Consider the following 24,690-nt stretch of genomic DNA (forward strand, 5'->3'; position numbering starts at 1 on the left):
CGAAACATACGAATCGGATTATAAGTAGCTAATAAACTAGTTGTTTTCCCCTTAATTTAAATGTTGTGCAAATTATTAATGAAAAAAACAACTCTTTAAATTACTCATGTTGGATTAACTGGTCTTGCCTTTTCATTACTCTTTATCTTCAAAAACAATTTCAAAAAGACTTCTTGGACCATTAGCAGTATTATACATGTTCAATTATTATCCACCCTTACCACAAGATGGAGTCAAAGGTGCGGAAGAAGACACTGTAATTGGAGAGGCTGATCCAAGGAAAAGGGTTCCAACTCAGACAAAAAGGGAAAGGAATGTGTGTTACTTCTACAGGTTTGTGTGTGCTGTGCCGAAGAACAGCCATTCAGAAATGCAGAGTACAGCAGTTGGGTGTCTATCAGTCTTCGCTAGCGCTCCATATGCTAGCAGTAAAAAAATCCTTGTTTTCAATTTTAAAAAAAAACTGCCTCATGGACAGCCAAATATGTCATCTTGATTTAGAGTTTCAATTCCTTTAGGGTAGGAAAGAAGTTTTACCCATGGATAGTGTAACATGTTTACAATCTTTCGCAAGAAAGAAATATTTCCGAAGTTTCTAATTGGTATGTCAGGTATATGCAATGGAGTCAAGAGGGATAGCTGTCGGACACATGAGTGATCAGAGGACTATTATCTATCACGCATGTTTTGCGTTGTCAACAAGGCCCAGTGGCCTAATGGAGAAGGCATCAGCCTCCGGAGCTGGGGATTGTGGGTTCAAGTCCCACCTGGGTCATTAGATTTTAAAGTGTTGACTGTTTGAAGCTCTATTGTTCATGGGGATTGTGGGTTCAAGTCCCACCTGGGTCATTGGATTTTAAAGTGTTGACTGTTTGAAGCTCTATTGTTCATGAATCTAAAAGCTCAGTACCTTCCTACTCAGTTGACTTCTGAAACATATATAACTGTAAGCCACATTGTTGATCTTGCGAAACATACGAATCGGATTATAAGTAGCTAATAAACTAGTTGTTTTCCCCTTAATTTAAATGTTGTGCAAATCATTAATGAGAAGAACAACTCTTTAAATTACTCATGTTGGATTAACTGGTCTTGCCTTTTCATTACTCTTTATCTTCAAAAACAATTTCAAAAAGACTTCTTGGACCATTAGCAGTATTATACATGTTCAATTATTATCCACCCTTACCACAAGATGGAGCCAAAGATGCGGAAGAAGACACTGTAATTGGAGAGGCTGATCCAAGGAAAAGGGTTTCAACTCAGACAAAACGGGAAAGGAATGTGTGTTACTTGTACAGGTTTGTGTGTGCTGTGCCGAAGAACAGTCATTCAGAAATGCAGAGTGCAGCAGTTGGGTGTCTATCAGTCTTCGCTAGCGCTCCATACGGTAGCAGTAAAAATATCCTTGTTTTTCAATTTAAAAAAAAAAACAACTGTCTGATGGATAGCCGAATATGTCATCTTGATTTAGAGTTTCAATTCCTTTAGGGTAGGAAAGACGTTTTACCCATGGATAGTGTAACATGTTTACAATCTTCGCAAGAAAGAAATATTTCCGAAGTTTCTAATTGGTATGTCAGGTATATGCAATGGAGTCAAGAGGGATAGCTGTCGGACACATGAGTGATGAGAGGACTATTGTCTGTCACGTATGTTTTAAGCTGTCAACAAGGCCCAGTGGCCTAATGGAGAAAGCATCAGCCTCCGGAGCTGGGGATTGTGGGTTCAAGTCCCACCTGGGTCATTGGATTTTAAGGTGTTGACTGTTTGAAGCTCTATTGTTCATGAATCTAAAAGCTCAGTACCTTCCTACTCAGTTGACTTCTGAAACATATATAACTGTAAGCCACATTGTTGATCTTGCGAAACATACGAATCGGATTATAAGTAGCTAATAAACTAGTTGTTTTCCCCTTAATTTAAATGTTGTGCAAATCATTAATGAGAAGAACAACTCTTTAAATTACTCATGTTGGATTAACTGGTCTTGCCTTTTCATTACTCTTTATCTTCAAAAACAATTTCAAAAAGACTTCTTGGACCATTAGCAGTATTATACATGTTCAATTATTATCCACCCTTACCACAAGATGGAGCCAAAGATGCGGAAGAAGACACTGTAATTGGAGAGGCTGATCCAAGGAAAAGGGTTTCAACTCAGACAAAACGGGAAAGGAATGTGTGTTACTTCTACAGGTTGTGTGTGCTATGCCGAAGAACAGTCATTCAGAAATGCAGAGTGCAGCAGTTGGGTGTCTATCAGTCTTCGCTAGCGCTCCATACGGTAGCAGTAAAAATATCCTTGTTTTTCAATTTAAAAAAAAAAAACTGTCTGATGGATAGCCGAATATGTCATCTTGATTTAGAGTTTCAATTCCTTTAGGGTAGGAAAGAAGTTTTACCCATGGATAGTGTAACATGTTTACAATCTTTCGCAAGAAAGAAATATTTCCGAAGTTTCTAATTGGTATGTCAGGTATATGCAATGGAGTCAAGAGCGATAGCTGTCGGACACATGAGTGATCAGAGGACTATTGTCTATCACGTATGTTTTAGCTTGTCGACAAGGCCCAGTGGCCTAATGGAGAAGGCATCAGCCTCCGGAGCTGGGGATTGTGGGTTCAAGTCCCACCTGGGTCATTGGATTTTAAAGTGTTGACTGTTTGAAGCTCTATTGTTCATGAATCTAAAAGCTTAGTACCTTCCTACTCAGTTCACTTCTAAAACATATATAATTGTAAGCCACATTGTTGATCTTGCAAAACATACGAATCGGATTATAAGTAGCTAATAAACTAGTAGTTTTCCCCTTAATTTAAATGTTGTGCAAATTATTAATGAAAAGAACAACTCTTTAAATTACTCATGTTGGATTAACTGGTCTTGCCTTTTCATTACTCTTTATCTTCAAAAACAATTTCAAAAAGACTTCTTGGACCATTAGCAGTATTATACATGTTCAATTATTATCCACCCTTACCACAAGATGGAGTCAAAGGTGCGGAAGAAGACACTGTAATTGGAGAGGCTGATCCAAGGAAAAGGGTTCCAACTCAGACAAAAAGGGAAAGGAATGTGTGTTACTTCTACAGGTTTGTGTGTGCTATGCCGAAGAACAGCCATTCAGAAATTCAGAGTGCAGCAGTTGAGTGTCAATCAGTCTTCGCTAGCGCTCCATATGCTAGCAGTAAAAAAATCCTTGTTTTTCAATAAAAAAAAAAACTGCCAGATGGACAGCCGAATATGTCATCTTGATTTAGAGTTTCAATTCCTTTAGGGTAGGAAAGAAGTTTTACCCATGGATAGTGTAACATGTTTACAATTTTTCGCAAGAAAGAAATATTTCCGAAGTTTCTAATTGGTATGTCAGGTATATGCAATGGAGTCAAGAGGGATAGCTGTCGGACACATGAGTGATCAGAGGACTATTGTCTATCACGTATGTTTTAGGTTGTCAACAAGGCCCAGTGGCCTAATGGAGAAGGCATCAGCCTCCGGAGCTGGGGATTGTGGGTTCAAGTCCCACCTGGGTCATTGGATTTTAAAGTGTTGACTGTTTGAAGCTCTATTGTTCATGAATCTAAAAGCTTAGTACCTTCCTACTCAGTTCACTTCTAAAACATATATAATTGTAAGCCACATTGTTGATCTTGCGAAACATACGAATCGGATTATAAATAGCTAATAAACTAGTAGTTTTCCCCTTAATTTAAATGTTGTGCAAATTATTAATGAAAAGAACAACTCTTTAAATTACTCATGTTGGATTAACTGGTCTTGCCTTTTCATTACTCTTTATCTTCAAAAACAATTTCAAAAAGACTTCTTGGACCATTAGCAGTATTATACATGTTCAATTATTATCCACCCTTACCACAAGATGGAGTCAAAGGTGCGGAAGAAGACACTGTAATTGGAGAGGCTGATCCAAGGAAAAGGGTTCCAACTCAGACAAAAAGGGAAAGGAATGTGTGTTACTTCTACAGGTTTGTGTGTGCTATGCCGAAGAACAGCCATTCAGAAATTCAGAGTGCAGCAGTTGGGTGTCAATCAGTCTTCGCTAGCGCTCCATATGCTAGCAGTAAAAAAATCCTTGTTTTTCAATAAAAAAAAAAACTGCCAGATGGACAGCCGAATATGTCATCTTGATTTAGAGTTTCAATTCCTTTAGGGTAGGAAAGAAGTTTTACCCATGGATAGTGTAACATGTTTACAATTTTTCGCAAGAAAGAAATATTTCCGAAGTTTCTAATTGGTATGTCAGGTATATGCAATGGAGTCAAGAGGGATAGCTGTCGGACACATGAGTGATCAGAGGACTATTGTCTATCACGTATGTTTTAGGTTGTCAACAAGGCCCAGTGGCCTAATGGAGAAGGCATCAGCCTCCGGAGCTGGGGATTGTGGGTTCAAGTCCCACCTGGGTCATTGGATTTTAAAGTGTTGACTGTTTGAAGCTCTATTGTTCATGAATCTAAAAGCTTAGTACCTTCCTACTCAGTTCACTTCTAAAACATATATAATTGTAAGCCACATTGTTGATCTTGCGAAACATACGAATCGGATTATAAATAGCTAATAAACTAGTAGTTTTCCCCTTAATTTAAATGTTGTGCAAATTATTAATGAAAAGAACAACTCTTTAAATTACTCATGTTGGATTAACTGGTCTTGCCTTTTCATTACTCTTTATCTTCAAAAACAATTTCAAAAAGACTTCTTGGACCATTAGCAGTATTATACATGTTCAATTATTATCCACCCTTACCACAAGATGGAGTCAAAGGTGCGGAAGAAGACACTGTAATTGGAGAGGCTGATCCAAGGAAAAGGGTTCCAACTCAGACAAAAAGGGAAAGGAATGTGTGTTACTTCTACAGGTTTGTGTGTGCTATGCCGAAGAACAGCCATTCAGAAATTCAGAGTGCAGCAGTTGGGTGTCAATCAGTCTTCGCTAGCGCTCCATATGCTAGCAGTAAAAAAATCCTTGTTTTTCAATAAAAAAAAAAACTGCCAGATGGACAGCCGAATATGTCATCTTGATTTAGAGTTTCAATTCCTTTAGGGTAGGAAAGAAGTTTTACCCATGGATAGTGTAACATGTTTACAATTTTTCGCAAGAAAGAAATATTTCCGAAGTTTCTAATTGGTATGTCAGGTATATGCAATGGAGTCAAGAGGGATAGCTGTCGGACACATGAGTGATCAGAGGACTATTGTCTATCACGTATGTTTTAGCTTGTCGACAAGGCCCAGTGGCCTAATGGAGAAGGCATCAGCCTCCGGAGCTGGGGATTGTGGGTTCAAGTCCCACCTGGGTCATTGGATTTTAAAGTGTTGACTGTTTGAAGCTCTATTGTTCATGAATCTAAAAGCTTAGTACCTTCCTACTCAGTTCACTTCTAAAACATATATAATTGTAAGCCACATTGTTGATCTTGCGAAACATACGAATCGGATTATAAGTAGCTAATAAACTAGTAGTTTTCCCCTTAATTTAAATGTTGTGCAAATTATTAATGAAAAGAACAACTCTTTAAATTACTCATGTTGGATTAACTGGTCTTGCCTTTTCATTACTCTTTATCTTCAAAAACAATTTCAAAAAGACTTCTTGGACCATTAGCAGTATTATACATGTTCAATTATTATCCACCCTTACCACAAGATGGAGTCAAAGGTGCGGAAGAAGACACTGTAATTGGAGAGGCTGATCCAAGGAAAAGGGTTCCAACTCAGACAAAAAGGGAAAGGAATGTGTGTTACTTCTACAGGTTTGTGTGTGCTATGCCGAAGAACAGCCATTCAGAAATTCAGAGTGCAGCAGTTGAGTGTCAATCAGTCTTCGCTAGCGCTCCATATGCTAGCAGTAAAAAAATCCTTGTTTTTCAATAAAAAAAAAAACTGCCAGATGGACAGCCGAATATGTCATCTTGATTTAGAGTTTCAATTCCTTTAGGGTAGGAAAGAAGTTTTACCCATGGATAGTGTAACATGTTTACAATCTTTCGCAAGAAAGAAATATTTCCGAAGTTTCTAATTGGTATGTCAGGTATATGCAATGGAGTCAAGAGGGATAGCTGTCGGACACATGAGTGATCAGAGGACTATTGTCTATCACGTATGTTTTAGGTTGTCAACAAGGCCCAGTGGCCTAATGGAGAAGGCATCAGCCTCCGGAGCTGGGGATTGTGGGTTCAAGTCCCACCTGGGTCATTGGATTTTAAAGTGTTGACTGTTTGAAGCTCTATTGTTCATGAATCTAAAAGCTTAGTACCTTCCTACTCAGTTCACTTCTAAAACATATATAATTGTAAGCCACATTGTTGATCTTGCGAAACATACGAATCGGATTATAAATAGCTAATAAACTAGTAGTTTTCCCCTTAATTTAAATGTTGTGCAAATTATTAATGAAAAGAACAACTCTTTAAATTACTCATGTTGGATTAACTGGTCTTGCCTTTTCATTACTCTTTATCTTCAAAAACAATTTCAAAAAGACTTCTTGGACCATTAGCAGTATTATACATGTTCAATTATTATCCACCCTTACCACAAGATGGAGTCAAAGGTGCGGAAGAAGACACTGTAATTGGAGAGGCTGATCCAAGGAAAAGGGTTCCAACTCAGACAAAAAGGGAAAGGAATGTGTGTTACTTCTACAGGTTTGTGTGTGCTATGCCGAAGAACAGCCATTCAGAAATTCAGAGTGCAGCAGTTGGGTGTCAATCAGTCTTCGCTAGCGCTCCATATGCTAGCAGTAAAAAAATCCTTGTTTTTCAATAAAAAAAAAAACTGCCAGATGGACAGCCGAATATGTCATCTTGATTTAGAGTTTCAATTCCTTTAGGGTAGGAAAGAAGTTTTACCCATGGATAGTGTAACATGTTTACAATTTTTCGCAAGAAAGAAATATTTCCGAAGTTTCTAATTGGTATGTCAGGTATATGCAATGGAGTCAAGAGGGATAGCTGTCGGACACATGAGTGATCAGAGGACTATTGTCTATCACGTATGTTTTAGGTTGTCAACAAGGCCCAGTGGCCTAATGGAGAAGGCATCAGCCTCCGGAGCTGGGGATTGTGGGTTCAAGTCCCACCTGGGTCATTGGATTTTAAAGTGTTGACTGTTTGAAGCTCTATTGTTCATGAATCTAAAAGCTTAGTACCTTCCTACTCAGTTCACTTCTAAAACATATATAATTGTAAGCCACATTGTTGATCTTGCGAAACATACGAATCGGATTATAAATAGCTAATAAACTAGTAGTTTTCCCCTTAATTTAAATGTTGTGCAAATTATTAATGAAAAGAACAACTCTTTAAATTACTCATGTTGGATTAACTGGTCTTGCCTTTTCATTACTCTTTATCTTCAAAAACAATTTCAAAAAGACTTCTTGGACCATTAGCAGTATTATACATGTTCAATTATTATCCACCCTTACCACAAGATGGAGTCAAAGGTGCGGAAGAAGACACTGTAATTGGAGAGGCTGATCCAAGGAAAAGGGTTCCAACTCAGACAAAAAGGGAAAGGAATGTGTGTTACTTCTACAGGTTTGTGTGTGCTATGCCGAAGAACAGCCATTCAGAAATTCAGAGTGCAGCAGTTGGGTGTCAATCAGTCTTCGCTAGCGCTCCATATGCTAGCAGTAAAAAAATCCTTGTTTTTCAATAAAAAAAAAAACTGCCAGATGGACAGCCGAATATGTCATCTTGATTTAGAGTTTCAATTCCTTTAGGGTAGGAAAGAAGTTTTACCCATGGATAGTGTAACATGTTTACAATTTTTCGCAAGAAAGAAATATTTCCGAAGTTTCTAATTGGTATGTCAGGTATATGCAATGGAGTCAAGAGGGATAGCTGTCGGACACATGAGTGATCAGAGGACTATTGTCTATCACGTATGTTTTAGCTTGTCGACAAGGCCCAGTGGCCTAATGGAGAAGGCATCAGCCTCCGGAGCTGGGGATTGTGGGTTCAAGTCCCACCTGGGTCATTGGATTTTAAAGTGTTGACTGTTTGAAGCTCTATTGTTCATGAATCTAAAAGCTTAGTACCTTCCTACTCAGTTGACTTCTAAAACATATATAATTGTAAGCCACATTGTTGATCTTGCAAAACATACGAATCGGATTATAAGTAGCTAATAAACTAGTAGTTTTCCCCTTAATTTAAATGTTGTGCAAATTATTAATGAAAAGAACAACTCTTTAAATTACTCATGTTGGATTAACTGGTCTTGCCTTTTCATTACTCTTTATCTTCAAAAACAATTTCAAAAAGACTTCTTGGACCATTAGCAGTATTATACATGTTCAATTATTATCCACCCTTACCACAAGATGGAGTCAAAGGTGCGGAAGAAGACACTGTAATTGGAGAGGCTGATCCAAGGAAAAGGGTTCCAACTCAGACAAAAAGGGAAAGGAATGTGTGTTACTTCTACAGGTTTGTGTGTGCTATGCCGAAGAACAGCCATTCAGAAATTCAGAGTGCAGCAGTTGGGTGTCAATCAGTCTTCGCTAGCGCTCCATATGCTAGCAGTAAAAAAATCCTTGTTTTTCAATAAAAAAAAAAACTGCCAGATGGACAGCCGAATATGTCATCTTGATTTAGAGTTTCAATTCCTTTAGGGTAGGAAAGAAGTTTTACCCATGGATAGTGTAACATGTTTACAATTTTTCGCAAGAAAGAAATATTTCCGAAGTTTCTAATTGGTATGTCAGGTATATGCAATGGAGTCAAGAGGGATAGCTGTCGGACACATGAGTGATCAGAGGACTATTGTCTATCACGTATGTTTTAGCTTGTCGACAAGGCCCAGTGGCCTAATGGAGAAGGCATCAGCCTCCGGAGCTGGGGATTGTGGGTTCAAGTCCCACCTGGGTCATTGGATTTTAAAGTGTTGACTGTTTGAAGCTCTATTGTTCATGAATCTAAAAGCTTAGTACCTTCCTACTCAGTTGACTTCTAAAACATATATAATTGTAAGCCACATTGTTGATCTTGCAAAACATACGAATCGGATTATAAGTAGCTAATAAACTAGTAGTTTTCCCCTTAATTTAAATGTTGTGCAAATTATTAATGAAAAGAACAACTCTTTAAATTACTCATGTTGGATTAACTGGTCTTGCCTTTTCATTACTCTTTATCTTCAAAAACAATTTCAAAAAGACTTCTTGGACCATTAGCAGTATTATACATGTTCAATTATTATCCACCCTTACCACAAGATGGAGTCAAAGGTGCGGAAGAAGACACTGTAATTGGAGAGGCTGATCCAAGGAAAAGGGTTCCAACTCAGACAAAAAGGGAAAGGAATGTGTGTTACTTCTACAGGTTTGTGTGTGCTATGCCGAAGAACAGCCATTCAGAAATTCAGAGTGCAGCAGTTGGGTGTCAATCAGTCTTCGCTAGCGCTCCATATGCTAGCAGTAAAAAAATCCTTGTTTTTCAATAAAAAAAAAAACTGCCAGATGGACAGCCGAATATGTCATCTTGATTTAGAGTTTCAATTCCTTTAGGGTAGGAAAGAAGTTTTACCCATGGATAGTGTAACATGTTTACAATCTTTCGCAAGAAAGAAATATTTCCGAAGTTTCTAATTGGTATGTCAGGTATATGCAATGGAGTCAAGAGCGATAGCTGTCGGACACATGAGTGATCAGAGGACTATTGTCTATCACGTATGTTTTAGCTTGTCGACAAGGCCCAGTGGCCTAATGGAGAAGGCATCAGCCTCCGGAGCTGGGGATTGTGGGTTCAAGTCCCACCTGGGTCATTGGATTTTAAAGTGTTGACTGTTTGAAGCTCTATTGTTCATGAATCTAAAAGCTTAGTACCTTCCTACTCAGTTCACTTCTAAAACATATATAATTGTAAGCCACATTGTTGATCTTGCAAAACATACGAATCGGATTATAAGTAGCTAATAAACTAGTAGTTTTCCCCTTAATTTAAATGTTGTGCAAATTATTAATGAAAAGAACAACTCTTTAAATTACTCATGTTGGATTAACTGGTCTTGCCTTTTCATTACTCTTTATCTTCAAAAACAATTTCAAAAAGACTTCTTGGACCATTAGCAGTATTATACATGTTCAATTATTATCCACCCTTACCACAAGATGGAGTCAAAGGTGCGGAAGAAGACACTGTAATTGGAGAGGCTGATCCAAGGAAAAGGGTTCCAACTCAGACAAAAAGGGAAAGGAATGTGTGTTACTTCTACAGGTTTGTGTGTGCTATGCCGAAGAACAGCCATTCAGAAATTCAGAGTGCAGCAGTTGAGTGTCAATCAGTCTTCGCTAGCGCTCCATATGCTAGCAGTAAAAAAATCCTTGTTTTTCAATAAAAAAAAAAACTGCCAGATGGACAGCCGAATATGTCATCTTGATTTAGAGTTTCAATTCCTTTAGGGTAGGAAAGAAGTTTTACCCATGGATAGTGTAACATGTTTACAATTTTTCGCAAGAAAGAAATATTTCCGAAGTTTCTAATTGGTATGTCAGGTATATGCAATGGAGTCAAGAGGGATAGCTGTCGGACACATGAGTGATCAGAGGACTATTGTCTATCACGTATGTTTTAGGTTGTCAACAAGGCCCAGTGGCCTAATGGAGAAGGCATCAGCCTCCGGAGCTGGGGATTGTGGGTTCAAGTCCCACCTGGGTCATTGGATTTTAAAGTGTTGACTGTTTGAAGCTCTATTGTTCATGAATCTAAAAGCTTAGTACCTTCCTACTCAGTTCACTTCTAAAACATATATAATTGTAAGCCACATTGTTGATCTTGCGAAACATACGAATCGGATTATAAGTAGCTAATAAACTAGTAGTTTTCCCCTTAATTTAAATGTTGTGCAAATTATTAATGAAAAGAACAACTCTTTAAATTACTCATGTTGGATTAACTGGTCTTGCCTTTTCATTACTCTTTATCTTCAAAAACAATTTCAAAAAGACTTCTTGGACCATTAGCAGTATTATACATGTTCAATTATTATCCACCCTTACCACAAGATGGAGTCAAAGGTGCGGAAGAAGACACTGTAATTGGAGAGGCTGATCCAAGGAAAAGGGTTCCAACTCAGACAAAAAGGGAAAGGAATGTGTGTTACTTCTACAGGTTTGTGTGTGCTATGCCGAAGAACAGCCATTCAGAAATTCAGAGTGCAGCAGTTGAGTGTCAATCAGTCTTCGCTAGCGCTCCATATGCTAGCAGTAAAAAAATCCTTGTTTTTCAATAAAAAAAAAAACTGCCAGATGGACAGCCGAATATGTCATCTTGATTTAGAGTTTCAATTCCTTTAGGGTAGGAAAGAAGTTTTACCCATGGATAGTGTAACATGTTTACAATCTTTCGCAAGAAAGAAATATTTCCGAAGTTTCTAATTGGTATGTCAGGTATATGCAATGGAGTCAAGAGGGATAGCTGTCGGACACATGAGTGATCAGAGGACTATTGTCTATCACGTATGTTTTAGGTTGTCAACAAGGCCCAGTGGCCTAATGGAGAAGGCATCAGCCTCCGGAGCTGGGGATTGTGGGTTCAAGTCCCACCTGGGTCATTGGATTTTAAAGTGTTGACTGTTTGAAGCTCTATTGTTCATGAATCTAAAAGCTTAGTACCTTCCTACTCAGTTCACTTCTAAAACATATATAATTGTAAGCCACATTGTTGATCTTGCGAAACATACGAATCGGATTATAAATAGCTAATAAACTAGTAGTTTTCCCCTTAATTTAAATGTTGTGCAAATTATTAATGAAAAGAACAACTCTTTAAATTACTCATGTTGGATTAACTGGTCTTGCCTTTTCATTACTCTTTATCTTCAAAAACAATTTCAAAAAGACTTCTTGGACCATTAGCAGTATTATACATGTTCAATTATTATCCACCCTTACCACAAGATGGAGTCAAAGGTGCGGAAGAAGACACTGTAATTGGAGAGGCTGATCCAAGGAAAAGGGTTCCAACTCAGACAAAAAGGGAAAGGAATGTGTGTTACTTCTACAGGTTTGTGTGTGCTATGCCGAAGAACAGCCATTCAGAAATTCAGAGTGCAGCAGTTGGGTGTCAATCAGTCTTCGCTAGCGCTCCATATGCTAGCAGTAAAAAAATCCTTGTTTTTCAATAAAAAAAAAAACTGCCAGATGGACAGCCGAATATGTCATCTTGATTTAGAGTTTCAATTCCTTTAGGGTAGGAAAGAAGTTTTACCCATGGATAGTGTAACATGTTTACAATTTTTCGCAAGAAAGAAATATTTCCGAAGTTTCTAATTGGTATGTCAGGTATATGCAATGGAGTCAAGAGGGATAGCTGTCGGACACATGAGTGATCAGAGGACTATTGTCTATCACGTATGTTTTAGGTTGTCAACAAGGCCCAGTGGCCTAATGGAGAAGGCATCAGCCTCCGGAGCTGGGGATTGTGGGTTCAAGTCCCACCTGGGTCATTGGATTTTAAAGTGTTGACTGTTTGAAGCTCTATTGTTCATGAATCTAAAAGCTTAGTACCTTCCTACTCAGTTCACTTCTAAAACATATATAATTGTAAGCCACATTGTTGATCTTGCGAAACATACGAATCGGATTATAAATAGCTAATAAACTAGTAGTTTTCCCCTTAATTTAAATGTTGTGCAAATTATTAATGAAAAGAACAACTCTTTAAATTACTCATGTTGGATTAACTGGTCTTGCCTTTTCATTACTCTTTATCTTCAAAAACAATTTCAAAAAGACTTCTTGGACCATTAGCAGTATTATACATGTTCAATTATTATCCACCCTTACCACAAGATGGAGTCAAAGGTGCGGAAGAAGACACTGTAATTGGAGAGGCTGATCCAAGGAAAAGGGTTCCAACTCAGACAAAAAGGGAAAGGAATGTGTGTTACTTCTACAGGTTTGTGTGTGCTATGCCGAAGAACAGCCATTCAGAAATTCAGAGTGCAGCAGTTGGGTGTCAATCAGTCTTCGCTAGCGCTCCATATGCTAGCAGTAAAAAAATCCTTGTTTTTCAATAAAAAAAAAAACTGCCAGATGGACAGCCGAATATGTCATCTTGATTTAGAGTTTCAATTCCTTTAGGGTAGGAAAGAAGTTTTACCCATGGATAGTGTAACATGTTTACAATTTTTCGCAAGAAAGAAATATTTCCGAAGTTTCTAATTGGTATGTCAGGTATATGCAATGGAGTCAAGAGGGATAGCTGTCGGACACATGAGTGATCAGAGGACTATTGTCTATCACGTATGTTTTAGCTTGTCGACAAGGCCCAGTGGCCTAATGGAGAAGGCATCAGCCTCCGGAGCTGGGGATTGTGGGTTCAAGTCCCACCTGGGTCATTGGATTTTAAAGTGTTGACTGTTTGAAGCTCTATTGTTCATGAATCTAAAAGCTTAGTACCTTCCTACTCAGTTGACTTCTAAAACATATATAATTGTAAGCCACATTGTTGATCTTGCGAAACATACGAATCGGATTATAAGTAGCTAATAAACTAGTTGTTTTCCCCTTAATTTAAATGTTGTGCAAATCATTAATGAAAAGAACAACTCTTTAAATTACTCATGTTGGATTAACTGGTCTTGCCTTTTCATTACTCTTTATCTTCAAAAACAATTTCAAAAAGACTTCTTGGACCATTAGCAGTATTATACATGTTCAATTATTATCCACCCTTACCACAAGATGGAGCCAAAGATGCGGAAGAAGACACTGTAATTGGAGAGGCTGATCCAAGGAAAAGGCTTCCAACTCAGACAAAAAGGGAAAGGAATGTGTGTTACTTCTACAGGTTTGTGTGTGCTATGCCGAAGAACAGCCATTCAGAAATGCAGAGTGCAGCAGTTGGGTGTCTATCAGTCTTCGCTAGCGCTCCATATGCTAGCAGTAAAAAAATCCTTGTTTTTCAATTTAAAAAAAAAACTGCCTCATGGACAGCCAAATATGTCATCTTGATTTAGAGTTTCAATTCCTTTAGGGTAGGAAAGAAGTTTTACCCATGGATAGTGTAACATGTTTACAATCTTTCGCAAGAAAGAAATATTTCCGAAGTTTCTAATTGGTATGTCAGGTATATGCAATGGAGTCAAGAGGGATAGCTGTCGGACACATGAGTGATCAGAGGACTATTGTCTATCACGTATGTTTTAGGTTGTCAACAAGGCCCAGTGGCCTAATGGAGAAGGCATCAGCCTCCGGAGCTGGGGATTGTGGGTTCAAGTCCCACCTGGGTCATTGGATTTTAAAGTGTTGACTGTTTGAAGCTCTATTGTTCATGAATCTAAAAGCTTAGTACCTTCCTACTCAGTTCACTTCTAAAACATATATAATTGTAAGCCACATTGTTGATCTTGCGAAACATACGAATCGGATTATAAGTAGCTAATAAACTAGTTGTTTTCCCCTTAATTTAAATGTTGTGCAAATTATTAATGAAAAAAACAACTCTTTAAATTACTCATGTTGGATTAACTGGTCTTGCCTTTTCATTACTCTTTATCTTCAAAAACAATTTCAAAAAGACTTCTTGGACCATTAGCAGTATTATACATGTTCAATTATTATCCACCCTTACCACAAGATGGAGTCAAAGGTGCGGAAGAAGACACTGTAATTGGAGAGGCTGATCCAAGGAAAAGGGTTCCAACTCAGACAAAAAGGGAAAGGAATGTGTGTTACTTCTACAGGTTTGTGTGTGCTGTGCCGAAGAACAGCCATTCAGAAATGCAGAGTACAGCAGTTGGGTGTCTATCAGTCTTCGCTAGCGCTCCATATGCTAGCAGTAAAAAAATCCTTGTTTTCAATTTTAAAAAAAAACTGCCTCATGGACAGCCAAATATGTCATCTTGATTTAGAGTTTCAATTCCTTTAGGGTAGGAAAGAAGTTTTACCCATGGATAGTGTAACATGTTTACAATCTTTCGCAAGAAAGAAATATTTCCGAAGTTTCTAATTGGTATGTCAGGTATATGCAATGGAGTCAAGAGGGATAGCTGTCGGACACATGAGTGATCAGAGGACTATTATCTATCACGTATGTTTTGCGTTGTCAACAAGGCCCAGTGGCCTAATGGAGAAGGCATCAGCCTCCGGAGCTGGGGATTGTGGGTTCAAGTCCCACCTGGGTCATTAGATTTTAAAGTGTTGACTGTTTGAAGCTCTATTGTTCATGGGGATTGTGGGTTCAAGTCCCACCTGGGTCATTGGATTTTAAAGTGTTGACTGTTTGAAGCTCTATTGTTCATGAATCTAAAAGCTCAGTACCTTCCTACTCAGTTGACTTCTGAAACATATATAACTGTAAGCCACATTGTTGATCTTGCGAAACATACGAATCGGATTATAAGTAGCTAATAAACTAGTTGTTTTCCCCTTAATTTAAATGTTGTGCAAATCATTAATGAGAAGAACAACTCTTTAAATTACTCATGTTGGATTAACTGGTCTTGCCTTTTCATTACTCTTTATCTTCAAAAACAATTTCAAAAAGACTTCTTGGACCATTAGCAGTATTATACATGTTCAATTATTATCCACCCTTACCACAAGATGGAGCCAAAGATGCGGAAGAAGACACTGTAATTGGAGAGGCTGATCCAAGGAAAAGGGTTTCAACTCAGACAAAACGGGAAAGGAATGTGTGTTACTTGTACAGGTTTGTGTGTGCTGTGCCGAAGAACAGTCATTCAGAAATGCAGAGTGCAGCAGTTGGGTGTCTATCAGTCTTCGCTAGCGCTCCATACGGTAGCAGTAAAAATATCCTTGTTTTTCAATTTAAAAAAAAAAACAACTGTCTGATGGATAGCCGAATATGTCATCTTGATTTAGAGTTTCAATTCCTTTAGGGTAGGAAAGACGTTTTACCCATGGATAGTGTAACATGTTTACAATCTTCGCAAGAAAGAAATATTTCCGAAGTTTCTAATTGGTATGTCAGGTATATGCAATGGAGTCAAGAGGGATAGCTGTCGGACACATGAGTGATGAGAGGACTATTGTCTGTCACGTATGTTTTAAGCTGTCAACAAGGCCCAGTGGCCTAATGGAGAAAGCATCAGCCTCCGGAGCTGGGGATTGTGGGTTCAAGTCCCACCTGGGTCATTGGATTTTAAGGTGTTGACTGTTTGAAGCTCTATTGTTCATGAATCTAAAAGCTCAGTACCTTCCTACTCAGTTGACTTCTGAAACATATATAACTGTAAGCCACATTGTTGATCTTGCGAAACATACGAATCGGATTATAAGTAGCTAATAAACTAGTTGTTTTCCCCTTAATTTAAATGTTGTGCAAATCATTAATGAGAAGAACAACTCTTTAAATTACTCATGTTGGATTAACTGGTCTTGCCTTTTCATTACTCTTTATCTTCAAAAACAATTTCAAAAAGACTTCTTGGACCATTAGCAGTATTATACATGTTCAATTATTATCCACCCTTACCACAAGATGGAGCCAAAGATGCGGAAGAAGACACTGTAATTGGAGAGGCTGATCCAAGGAAAAGGGTTTCAACTCAGACAAAACGGGAAAGGAATGTGTGTTACTTCTACAGGTTTGTGTGTGCTATGCCGAAGAACAGTCATTCAGAAATGCAGAGTGCAGCAGTTGGGTGTCTATCAGTCTTCGCTAGCGCTCCATACGGTAGCAGTAAAAATATCCTTGTTTTTCAATTTAAAAAAAAAAAACTGTCTGATGGATAGCCGAATATGTCATCTTGATTTAGAGTTTCAATTCCTTTAGGGTAGGAAAGAAGTTTTACCCATGGATAGTGTAACATGTTTACAATCTTTCGCAAGAAAGAAATATTTCCGAAGTTTCTAATTGGTATGTCAGGTATATGCAATGGAGTCAAGAGCGATAGCTGTCGGACACATGAGTGATCAGAGGACTATTGTCTATCACGTATGTTTTAGCTTGTCGACAAGGCCCAGTGGCCTAATGGAGAAGGCATCAGCCTCCGGAGCTGGGGATTGTGGGTTCAAGTCCCACCTGGGTCATTGGATTTTAAAGTGTTGACTGTTTGAAGCTCTATTGTTCATGAATCTAAAAGCTTAGTACCTTCCTACTCAGTTCACTTCTAAAACATATATAATTGTAAGCCACATTGTTGATCTTGCAAAACATACGAATCGGATTATAAGTAGCTAATAAACTAGTAGTTTTCCCCTTAATTTAAATGTTGTGCAAATTATTAATGAAAAGAACAACTCTTTAAATTACTCATGTTGGATTAACTGGTCTTGCCTTTTCATTACTCTTTATCTTCAAAAACAATTTCAAAAAGACTTCTTGGACCATTAGCAGTATTATACATGTTCAATTATTATCCACCCTTACCACAAGATGGAGTCAAAGGTGCGGAAGAAGACACTGTAATTGGAGAGGCTGATCCAAGGAAAAGGGTTCCAACTCAGACAAAAAGGGAAAGGAATGTGTGTTACTTCTACAGGTTTGTGTGTGCTATGCCGAAGAACAGCCATTCAGAAATTCAGAGTGCAGCAGTTGAGTGTCAATCAGTCTTCGCTAGCGCTCCATATGCTAGCAGTAAAAAAATCCTTGTTTTTCAATAAAAAAAAAAACTGCCAGATGGACAGCCGAATATGTCATCTTGATTTAGAGTTTCAATTCCTTTAGGGTAGGAAAGAAGTTTTACCCATGGATAGTGTAACATGTTTACAATTTTTCGCAAGAAAGAAATATTTCCGAAGTTTCTAATTGGTATGTCAGGTATATGCAATGGAGTCAAGAGGGATAGCTGTCGGACACATGAGTGATCAGAGGACTATTGTCTATCACGTATGTTTTAGCTTGTCGACAAGGCCCAGTGGCCTAATGGAGAAGGCATCAGCCTCCGGAGCTGGGGATTGTGGGTTCAAGTCCCACCTGGGTCATTGGATTTTAAAGTGTTGACTGTTTGAAGCTCTATTGTTCATGAATCTAAAAGCTTAGTACCTTCCTACTCAGTTGACTTCTAAAACATATATATCTGTAAGCCACATTGTTGATCTTGCGAAACATACGAATCGGATTATAAGTAGCTAATAAACTAGTTGTTTTCCCCTTAATTTAAATGTTGTGCAAATCATTAATGAAAAGAACAACTCTTTAAATTACTCATGTTGGATTAACTGGTCTTGCCTTTTCATTACTCTTTATCTTCAAAAACAATTTCAAAAAGACTTCTTGGACCATTAGCAGTATTATACATGTTCAATTATTATCCACCCTTACCACAAGATGGAGCCAAAGATGCGGAAGAAGACACTGTAATTGGAGAGGCTGATCCAAGGAAAAGGGTTCCAACTCAGACAAAAAGGGAAAGGAATGTGTGTTACTTCTACAGGTTTGTGTGTGCTATGCCGAAGAACAGCCATTCAGAAATGCAGAGTGCAGCAGTTGGGTGTCTATCAGTCTTCGCTAGCGCTCCATATGCTAGCAGTAAAAAAATCCTTGTTTTTCAATTTAAAAAAAAAACTGCCTCATGGACAGCCAAATATGTCATCTTGATTTAGAGTTTCAATTCCTTTAGGGTAGGAAAGAAGTTTTACCCATGGATAGTGTAACATGTTTACAATCTTTCGCAAGAAAGAAATATTTCCGAAGTTTCTAATTGGTATGTCAGGTATATGCAATGGAGTCAAGAGGGATAGCTGTCGGACACATGAGTGATCAGAGGACTATTGTCTATCACGTATGTTTTAGGTTGTCAACAAGGCCCAGTGGCCTAATGGAGAAGGCATCAGCCTCCGGAGCTGGGGATTGTGGGTTCAAGTCCCACCTGGGTCATTGGATTTTAAAGTGTTGACTGTTTGAAGCTCTATTGTTCATGAATCTAAAAGCTTAGTACCTTCCTACTCAGTTCACTTCTAAAACATATATAATTGTAAGCCACATTGTTGATCTTGCGAAACATACGAATCGGATTATAAGTAGCTAATAAACTAGTAGTTTTCCCCTTAATTTAAATGTTGTGCAAATTATTAATGAAAAGAACAACTCTTTAAATTACTCATGTTGGATTAACTGGTCTTGCCTTTTCATTACTCTTTATCTTCAAAAACAATTTCAAAAAGACTTCTTGGACCATTAGCAGTATTATACATGTTCAATTATTATCCACCCTTACCACAAGATGGAGTCAAAGGTGCGGAAGAAGACACTGTAATTGGAGAGGCTGATCCAAGGAAAAGGGTTCCAACTCAGACAAAAAGGGAAAGGAATGTGTGTTACTTCTACAGGTTTGTGTGTGCTATGCCGAAGAACAGCCATTCAGAAATTCAGAGTGCAGCAGTTGAGTGTCAATCAGTCTTCGCTAGCGCTCCATATGCTAGCAGTAAAAAAATCCTTGTTTTTCAATAAAAAAAAAAACTGCCAGATGGACAGCCGAATATGTCATCTTGATTTAGAGTTTCAATTCCTTTAGGGTAGGAAAGAAGTTTTACCCATGGATAGTGTAACATGTTTACAATTTTTCGCAAGAAAGAAATATTTCCGAAGTTTCTAATTGGTATGTCAGGTATATGCAATGGAGTCAAGAGGGATAGCTGTCGGACACATGAGTGATCAGAGGACTATTGTCTATCACGTATGTTTTAGCTTGTCGACAAGGCCCAGTGGCCTAATGGAGAAGGCATCAGCCTCCGGAGCTGGGGATTGTGGGTTCAAGTCCCACCTGGGTCATTGGATTTTAAAGTGTTGACTGTTTGAAGCTCTATTGTTCATGAATCTAAAAGCTTAGTACCTTCCTACTCAGTTGACTTCTAAAACATATATATCTGTAAGCCACATTGTTGATCTTGCGAAACATACGAATCGGATTATAAGTAGCTAATAAACTAGTTGTTTTCCCCTTAATTTAAATGTTGTGCAAATCATTAATGAAAAGAAGAACTCTTTAAATTACTCATGTTGGATTAACTGGTCTTGCCTTTTCATTACTCTTTATCTTCAAAAACAATTTCAAAAAGACTTCTTGGACCATTAGCAGTATTATACATGTTCAATTATTATCCACCCTTACCACAAGATGGAGCCAAAGATGCGGAAGAAGACACTGTAATTGGAGAGGCTGATCCAAGGAAAAGGGTTCCAACTCAGACAAAAAGGGAAAGGAATGTGTGTTACTTCTACAGGTTTGTGTGTGCTATGCCGAAGAACAGCCATTCAGAAATGCAGAGTGCAGCAGTTGGGTGTCTATCAGTCTTCGCTAGCGCTCCATATGCTAGCAGTAAAAAAATCCTTGTTTTTCAATTTAAAAAAAAAACTGCCTCATGGACAGCCAAATATGTCATCTTGATTTAGAGTTTCAATTCCTTTAGGGTAGGAAAGAAGTTTTACCCATGGATAGTGTAACATGTTTACAATCTTTCGCAAGAAAGAAATATTTCCGAAGTTTCTAATTGGTATGTCAGGTATATGCAATGGAGTCAAGAGGGATAGCTGTCGGACACATGAGTGATCAGAGGACTATTGTCTATCACGTATGTTTTAGGTTGTCAACAAGGCCCAGTGGCCTAATGGAGAAGGCATCAGCCTCCGGAGCTGGGGATTGTGGGTTCAAGTCCCACCTGGGTCATTGGATTTTAAAGTGTTGACTGTTTGAAGCTCTATTGTTCATGAATCTAAAAGCTTAGTACCTTCCTACTCAGTTCACTTCTAAAACATATATAATTGTAAGCCACATTGTTGATCTTGCGAAACATACGAATCGGATTATAAGTAGCTAATAAACTAGTAGTTTTCCCCTTAATTTAAATGTTGTGCAAATTATTAATGAAAAGAACAACTCTTTAAATTACTCATGTTGGATTAACTGGTCTTGCCTTTTCATTACTCTTTATCTTCAAAAACAATTTCAAAAAGACTTCTTGGACCATTAGCAGTATTATACATGTTCAATTATTATCCACCCTTACCACAAGATGGAGTCAAAGGTGCGGAAGAAGACACTGTAATTGGAGAGGCTGATCCAAGGAAAAGGGTTCCAACTCAGACAAAAAGGGAAAGGAATGTGTGTTACTTCTACAGGTTTGTGTGTGCTATGCCGAAGAACAGCCATTCAGAAATTCAGAGTGCAGCAGTTGAGTGTCAATCAGTCTTCGCTAGCGCTCCATATGCTAGCAGTAAAAAAATCCTTGTTTTTCAATAAAAAAAAAAACTGCCAGATGGACAGCCGAATATGTCATCTTGATTTAGAGTTTCAATTCCTTTAGGGTAGGAAAGAAGTTTTACCCATGGATAGTGTAACATGTTTACAATTTTTCGCAAGAAAGAAATATTTCCGAAGTTTCTAATTGGTATGTCAGGTATATGCAATGGAGTCAAGAGGGATAGCTGTCGGACACATGAGTGATCAGAGGACTATTGTCTATCACGTATGTTTTAGCTTGTCGACAAGGCCCAGTGGCCTAATGGAGAAGGCATCAGCCTCCAGAGCTGGGGATTGTGGGTTCAAGTCCCACCTGGGTCATTGGATTTTAAAGTGTTGACTGTTTGAAGCTCTATTGTTCATGAATCTAAAAGCTTAGTACCTTCCTACTCAGTTGACTTCTAAAACATATATAATTGTAAGCCACATTGTTGATCTTGCAAAACATACGAATCGGATTATAAGTAGCTAATAAACTAGTTGTTTTCCCCTTAATTTAAATGTTGTGCAAATCATTAATGAAAAGAACAACTCTTTAAATTACTCATGTTGGATTAACTGGTCTTGCCTTTTCATTACTCTTTATCTTCAAAAACAATTTCAAAAAGACTTCTTGGACCATTAGCAGTATTATACATGTTCAATTATTATCCACCCTTACCACAAGATGGAGCCAAAGATGCGGAAGAAGACACTGTAATTGGAGAGGCTGATCCAAGGAAAAGGGTTCCAACTCAGACAAAAAGGGAAAGGAATGTGTGTTACTTCTACAGGTTTGTGTGTGCTATGCCGAAGAACAGCCATTCAGAAATGCAGAGTGCAGCAGTTGGGTGTCTATCAGTCTTCGCTAGCGCTCCATATGCTAGCAGTAAAAAAATCCTTGTTTTTCAATTTAAAAAAAAAACTGCCTCATGGACAGCCAAATATGTCATCTTGATTTAGAGTTTCAATTCCTTTAGGGTAGGAAAGAAGTTTTACCCATGGATAGTGTAACATGTTTACAATCTTTCGCAAGAAAGAAATATTTCCGAAGTTTCTAATTGGTATGTCAGGTATATGCAATGGAGTCAAGAGGGATAGCTGTCGGACACATGAGTGATCAGAGGACTATTGTCTATCACGTATGTTTTAGGTTGTCAACAAGGCCCAGTGGCCTAATGGAGAAGGCATCAGCCTCCGGAGCTGGGGATTGTGGGTTCAAGTCCCACCTGGGTCATTGGATTTTAAAGTGTTGACTGTTTGAAGCTCTATTGTTCATGAATCTAAAAGCTTAGTACCTTCCTACTCAGTTCACTTCTAAAACATATATAATTGTAAGCCACATTGTTGATCTTGCGAAACATACGAATCGGATTATAAATAGCTAATAAACTAGTAGTTTTCCCCTTAATTTAAATGTTGTGCAAATTATTAATGAAAAGAACAACTCTTTAAATTACTCATGTTGGATTAACTGGTCTTGCCTTTTCATTACTCTTTATCTTCAAAAACAATTTCAAAAAGACTTCTTGGACCATTAGCAGTATTATACATGTTCAATTATTATCCACCCTTACCACAAGATGGAGTCAAAGGTGCGGAAGAAGACACTGTAATTGGAGAGGCTGATCCAAGGAAAAGGGTTCCAACTCAGACAAAAAGGGAAAGGAATGTGTGTTACTTCTACAGGTTTGTGTGTGCTATGCCGAAGAACAGCCATTCAGAAATTCAGAGTGCAGCAGTTGGGTGTCAATCAGTCTTCGCTAGCGCTCCATATGCTAGCAGTAAAAAAATCCTTGTTTTTCAATAAAAAAAAAAACTGCCAGATGGACAGCCGAATATGTCATCTTGATTTAGAGTTTCAATTCCTTTAGGGTAGGAAAGAAGTTTTACCCATGGATAGTGTAACATGTTTACAATTTTTCGCAAGAAAGAAATATTTCCGAAGTTTCTAATTGGTATGTCAGGTATATGCAATGGAGTCAAGAGGGATAGCTGTCGGACACATGAGTGATCAGAGGACTATTGTCTATCACGTATGTTTTAGCTTGTCGACAAGGCCCAGTGGCCTAATGGAGAAGGCATCAGCCTCCGGAGCTGGGGATTGTGGGTTCAAGTCCCACCTGGGTCATTGGATTTTAAAGTGTTGACTGTTTGAAGCTCTATTGTTCATGAATCTAAAAGCTTAGTACCTTCCTACTCAGTTCACTTCTAAAACATATATAATTGTAAGCCACATTGTTGATCTTGCGAAACATACGAATCGGATTATAAATAGCTAATAAACTAGTAGTTTTCCCCTTAATTTAAATGTTGTGCAAATTATTAATGAAAAGAACAACTCTTTAAATTACTCATGTTGGATTAACTGGTCTTGCCTTTTCATTACTCTTTATCTTCAAAAACAATTTCAAAAAGACTTCTTGGACCATTAGCAGTATTATACATGTTCAATTATTATCCACCCTTACCACAAGATGGAGTCAAAGGTGCGGAAGAAGACACTGTAATTGGAGAGGCTGATCCAAGGAAAAGGGTTCCAACTCAGACAAAAAGGGAAAGGAATGTGTGTTACTTCTACAGGTTTGTGTGTGCTATGCCGAAGAACAGCCATTCAGAAATTCAGAGTGCAGCAGTTGGGTGTCAATCAGTCTTCGCTAGCGCTCCATATGCTAGCAGTAAAAAAATCCTTGTTTTTCAATAAAAAAAAAAACTGCCAGATGGACAGCCGAATATGTCATCTTGATTTAGAGTTTCAATTCCTTTAGGGTAGGAAAGAAGTTTTACCCATGGATAGTGTAACATGTTTACAATTTTTCGCAAGAAAGAAATATTTCCGAAGTTTCTAATTGGTATGTCAGGTATATGCAATGGAGTCAAGAGGGATAGCTGTCGGACACATGAGTGATCAGAGGACTATTGTCTATCACGTATGTTTTAGCTTGTCGACAAGGCCCAGTGGCCTAATGGAGAAGGCATCAGCCTCCGGAGCTGGGGATTGTGGGTTCAAGTCCCACCTGGGTCATTGGATTTTAAAGTGTTGACTGTTTGAAGCTCTATTGTTCATGAATCTAAAAGCTTAGTACCTTCCTACTCAGTTCACTTCTAAAACATATATAATTGTAAGCCACATTGTTGATCTTGCGAAACATACGAATCGGATTATAAATAGCTAATAAACTAGTAGTTTTCCCCTTAATTTAAATGTTGTGCAAATTATTAATGAAAAGAACAACTCTTTAAATTACTCATGTTGGATTAACTGGTCTTGCCTTTTCATTACTCTTTATCTTCAAAAACAATTTCAAAAAGACTTCTTGGACCATTAGCAGTATTATACATGTTCAATTATTATCCACCCTTACCACAAGATGGAGTCAAAGGTGCGGAAGAAGACACTGTAATTGGAGAGGCTGATCCAAGGAAAAGGGTTCCAACTCAGACAAAAAGGGAAAGGAATGTGTGTTACTTCTACAGGTTTGTGTGTGCTATGCCGAAGAACAGCCATTCAGAAATTCAGAGTGCAGCAGT

The 24,690-nt window shown here is 38.1% G+C and overlaps 26 non-coding genes across 26 annotated transcripts; all 26 read left to right on the top strand.

Annotated features, from left to right (window-relative positions):
• Positions 1-702: 702 nt before the first annotated feature.
• TRNAR-CCG (transfer RNA arginine (anticodon CCG)) lies at positions 703-775 on the top strand. Its single transcript has one exon. It is a non-coding gene; the product is annotated as a tRNA-Arg (tRNA).
• Positions 776-1,674: 899 nt separating this feature from the next.
• On the top strand, positions 1,675-1,747 carry TRNAR-CCG (transfer RNA arginine (anticodon CCG)). Its single transcript has one exon. It is a non-coding gene; the product is annotated as a tRNA-Arg (tRNA).
• An 823-nt stretch (positions 1,748-2,570) lies between these two features.
• TRNAR-CCG (transfer RNA arginine (anticodon CCG)) lies at positions 2,571-2,643 on the top strand. Its single transcript has one exon. It is a non-coding gene; the product is annotated as a tRNA-Arg (tRNA).
• Positions 2,644-3,464: 821 nt separating this feature from the next.
• TRNAR-CCG (transfer RNA arginine (anticodon CCG)) lies at positions 3,465-3,537 on the top strand. The gene has a single exon. It is a non-coding gene; the product is annotated as a tRNA-Arg (tRNA).
• An 821-nt stretch (positions 3,538-4,358) lies between these two features.
• TRNAR-CCG (transfer RNA arginine (anticodon CCG)) lies at positions 4,359-4,431 on the top strand. The gene has a single exon. It is a non-coding gene; the product is annotated as a tRNA-Arg (tRNA).
• Positions 4,432-5,252: 821 nt separating this feature from the next.
• On the top strand, positions 5,253-5,325 carry TRNAR-CCG (transfer RNA arginine (anticodon CCG)). The gene has a single exon. It is a non-coding gene; the product is annotated as a tRNA-Arg (tRNA).
• Positions 5,326-6,146: 821 nt separating this feature from the next.
• TRNAR-CCG (transfer RNA arginine (anticodon CCG)) lies at positions 6,147-6,219 on the top strand. The gene has a single exon. It is a non-coding gene; the product is annotated as a tRNA-Arg (tRNA).
• Positions 6,220-7,040: 821 nt separating this feature from the next.
• TRNAR-CCG (transfer RNA arginine (anticodon CCG)) lies at positions 7,041-7,113 on the top strand. The gene has a single exon. It is a non-coding gene; the product is annotated as a tRNA-Arg (tRNA).
• Positions 7,114-7,934: 821 nt separating this feature from the next.
• On the top strand, positions 7,935-8,007 carry TRNAR-CCG (transfer RNA arginine (anticodon CCG)). Its single transcript has one exon. It is a non-coding gene; the product is annotated as a tRNA-Arg (tRNA).
• An 821-nt stretch (positions 8,008-8,828) lies between these two features.
• On the top strand, positions 8,829-8,901 carry TRNAR-CCG (transfer RNA arginine (anticodon CCG)). Its single transcript has one exon. It is a non-coding gene; the product is annotated as a tRNA-Arg (tRNA).
• An 821-nt stretch (positions 8,902-9,722) lies between these two features.
• On the top strand, positions 9,723-9,795 carry TRNAR-CCG (transfer RNA arginine (anticodon CCG)). Its single transcript has one exon. It is a non-coding gene; the product is annotated as a tRNA-Arg (tRNA).
• Positions 9,796-10,616: 821 nt separating this feature from the next.
• On the top strand, positions 10,617-10,689 carry TRNAR-CCG (transfer RNA arginine (anticodon CCG)). The gene has a single exon. It is a non-coding gene; the product is annotated as a tRNA-Arg (tRNA).
• An 821-nt stretch (positions 10,690-11,510) lies between these two features.
• On the top strand, positions 11,511-11,583 carry TRNAR-CCG (transfer RNA arginine (anticodon CCG)). Its single transcript has one exon. It is a non-coding gene; the product is annotated as a tRNA-Arg (tRNA).
• Positions 11,584-12,404: 821 nt separating this feature from the next.
• On the top strand, positions 12,405-12,477 carry TRNAR-CCG (transfer RNA arginine (anticodon CCG)). Its single transcript has one exon. It is a non-coding gene; the product is annotated as a tRNA-Arg (tRNA).
• An 821-nt stretch (positions 12,478-13,298) lies between these two features.
• Positions 13,299-13,371, top strand: TRNAR-CCG (transfer RNA arginine (anticodon CCG)). The gene has a single exon. It is a non-coding gene; the product is annotated as a tRNA-Arg (tRNA).
• An 822-nt stretch (positions 13,372-14,193) lies between these two features.
• TRNAR-CCG (transfer RNA arginine (anticodon CCG)) lies at positions 14,194-14,266 on the top strand. Its single transcript has one exon. It is a non-coding gene; the product is annotated as a tRNA-Arg (tRNA).
• An 821-nt stretch (positions 14,267-15,087) lies between these two features.
• TRNAR-CCG (transfer RNA arginine (anticodon CCG)) lies at positions 15,088-15,160 on the top strand. The gene has a single exon. It is a non-coding gene; the product is annotated as a tRNA-Arg (tRNA).
• An 899-nt stretch (positions 15,161-16,059) lies between these two features.
• On the top strand, positions 16,060-16,132 carry TRNAR-CCG (transfer RNA arginine (anticodon CCG)). The gene has a single exon. It is a non-coding gene; the product is annotated as a tRNA-Arg (tRNA).
• Positions 16,133-16,956: 824 nt separating this feature from the next.
• Positions 16,957-17,029, top strand: TRNAR-CCG (transfer RNA arginine (anticodon CCG)). The gene has a single exon. It is a non-coding gene; the product is annotated as a tRNA-Arg (tRNA).
• Positions 17,030-17,850: 821 nt separating this feature from the next.
• Positions 17,851-17,923, top strand: TRNAR-CCG (transfer RNA arginine (anticodon CCG)). Its single transcript has one exon. It is a non-coding gene; the product is annotated as a tRNA-Arg (tRNA).
• An 822-nt stretch (positions 17,924-18,745) lies between these two features.
• TRNAR-CCG (transfer RNA arginine (anticodon CCG)) lies at positions 18,746-18,818 on the top strand. The gene has a single exon. It is a non-coding gene; the product is annotated as a tRNA-Arg (tRNA).
• An 821-nt stretch (positions 18,819-19,639) lies between these two features.
• Positions 19,640-19,712, top strand: TRNAR-CCG (transfer RNA arginine (anticodon CCG)). The gene has a single exon. It is a non-coding gene; the product is annotated as a tRNA-Arg (tRNA).
• An 822-nt stretch (positions 19,713-20,534) lies between these two features.
• Positions 20,535-20,607, top strand: TRNAR-CCG (transfer RNA arginine (anticodon CCG)). The gene has a single exon. It is a non-coding gene; the product is annotated as a tRNA-Arg (tRNA).
• A 1,716-nt stretch (positions 20,608-22,323) lies between these two features.
• Positions 22,324-22,396, top strand: TRNAR-CCG (transfer RNA arginine (anticodon CCG)). The gene has a single exon. It is a non-coding gene; the product is annotated as a tRNA-Arg (tRNA).
• An 821-nt stretch (positions 22,397-23,217) lies between these two features.
• Positions 23,218-23,290, top strand: TRNAR-CCG (transfer RNA arginine (anticodon CCG)). The gene has a single exon. It is a non-coding gene; the product is annotated as a tRNA-Arg (tRNA).
• Positions 23,291-24,111: 821 nt separating this feature from the next.
• Positions 24,112-24,184, top strand: TRNAR-CCG (transfer RNA arginine (anticodon CCG)). Its single transcript has one exon. It is a non-coding gene; the product is annotated as a tRNA-Arg (tRNA).
• The last annotated feature ends 506 nt before the right edge of the window (positions 24,185-24,690 follow it).

Source organism: Eleutherodactylus coqui, chromosome 6 (assembly GCF_035609145.1).
Source record: "Eleutherodactylus coqui strain aEleCoq1 chromosome 6, aEleCoq1.hap1, whole genome shotgun sequence".
NCBI classification, from domain to species: domain Eukaryota; kingdom Metazoa; phylum Chordata; class Amphibia; order Anura; family Eleutherodactylidae; genus Eleutherodactylus; species Eleutherodactylus coqui.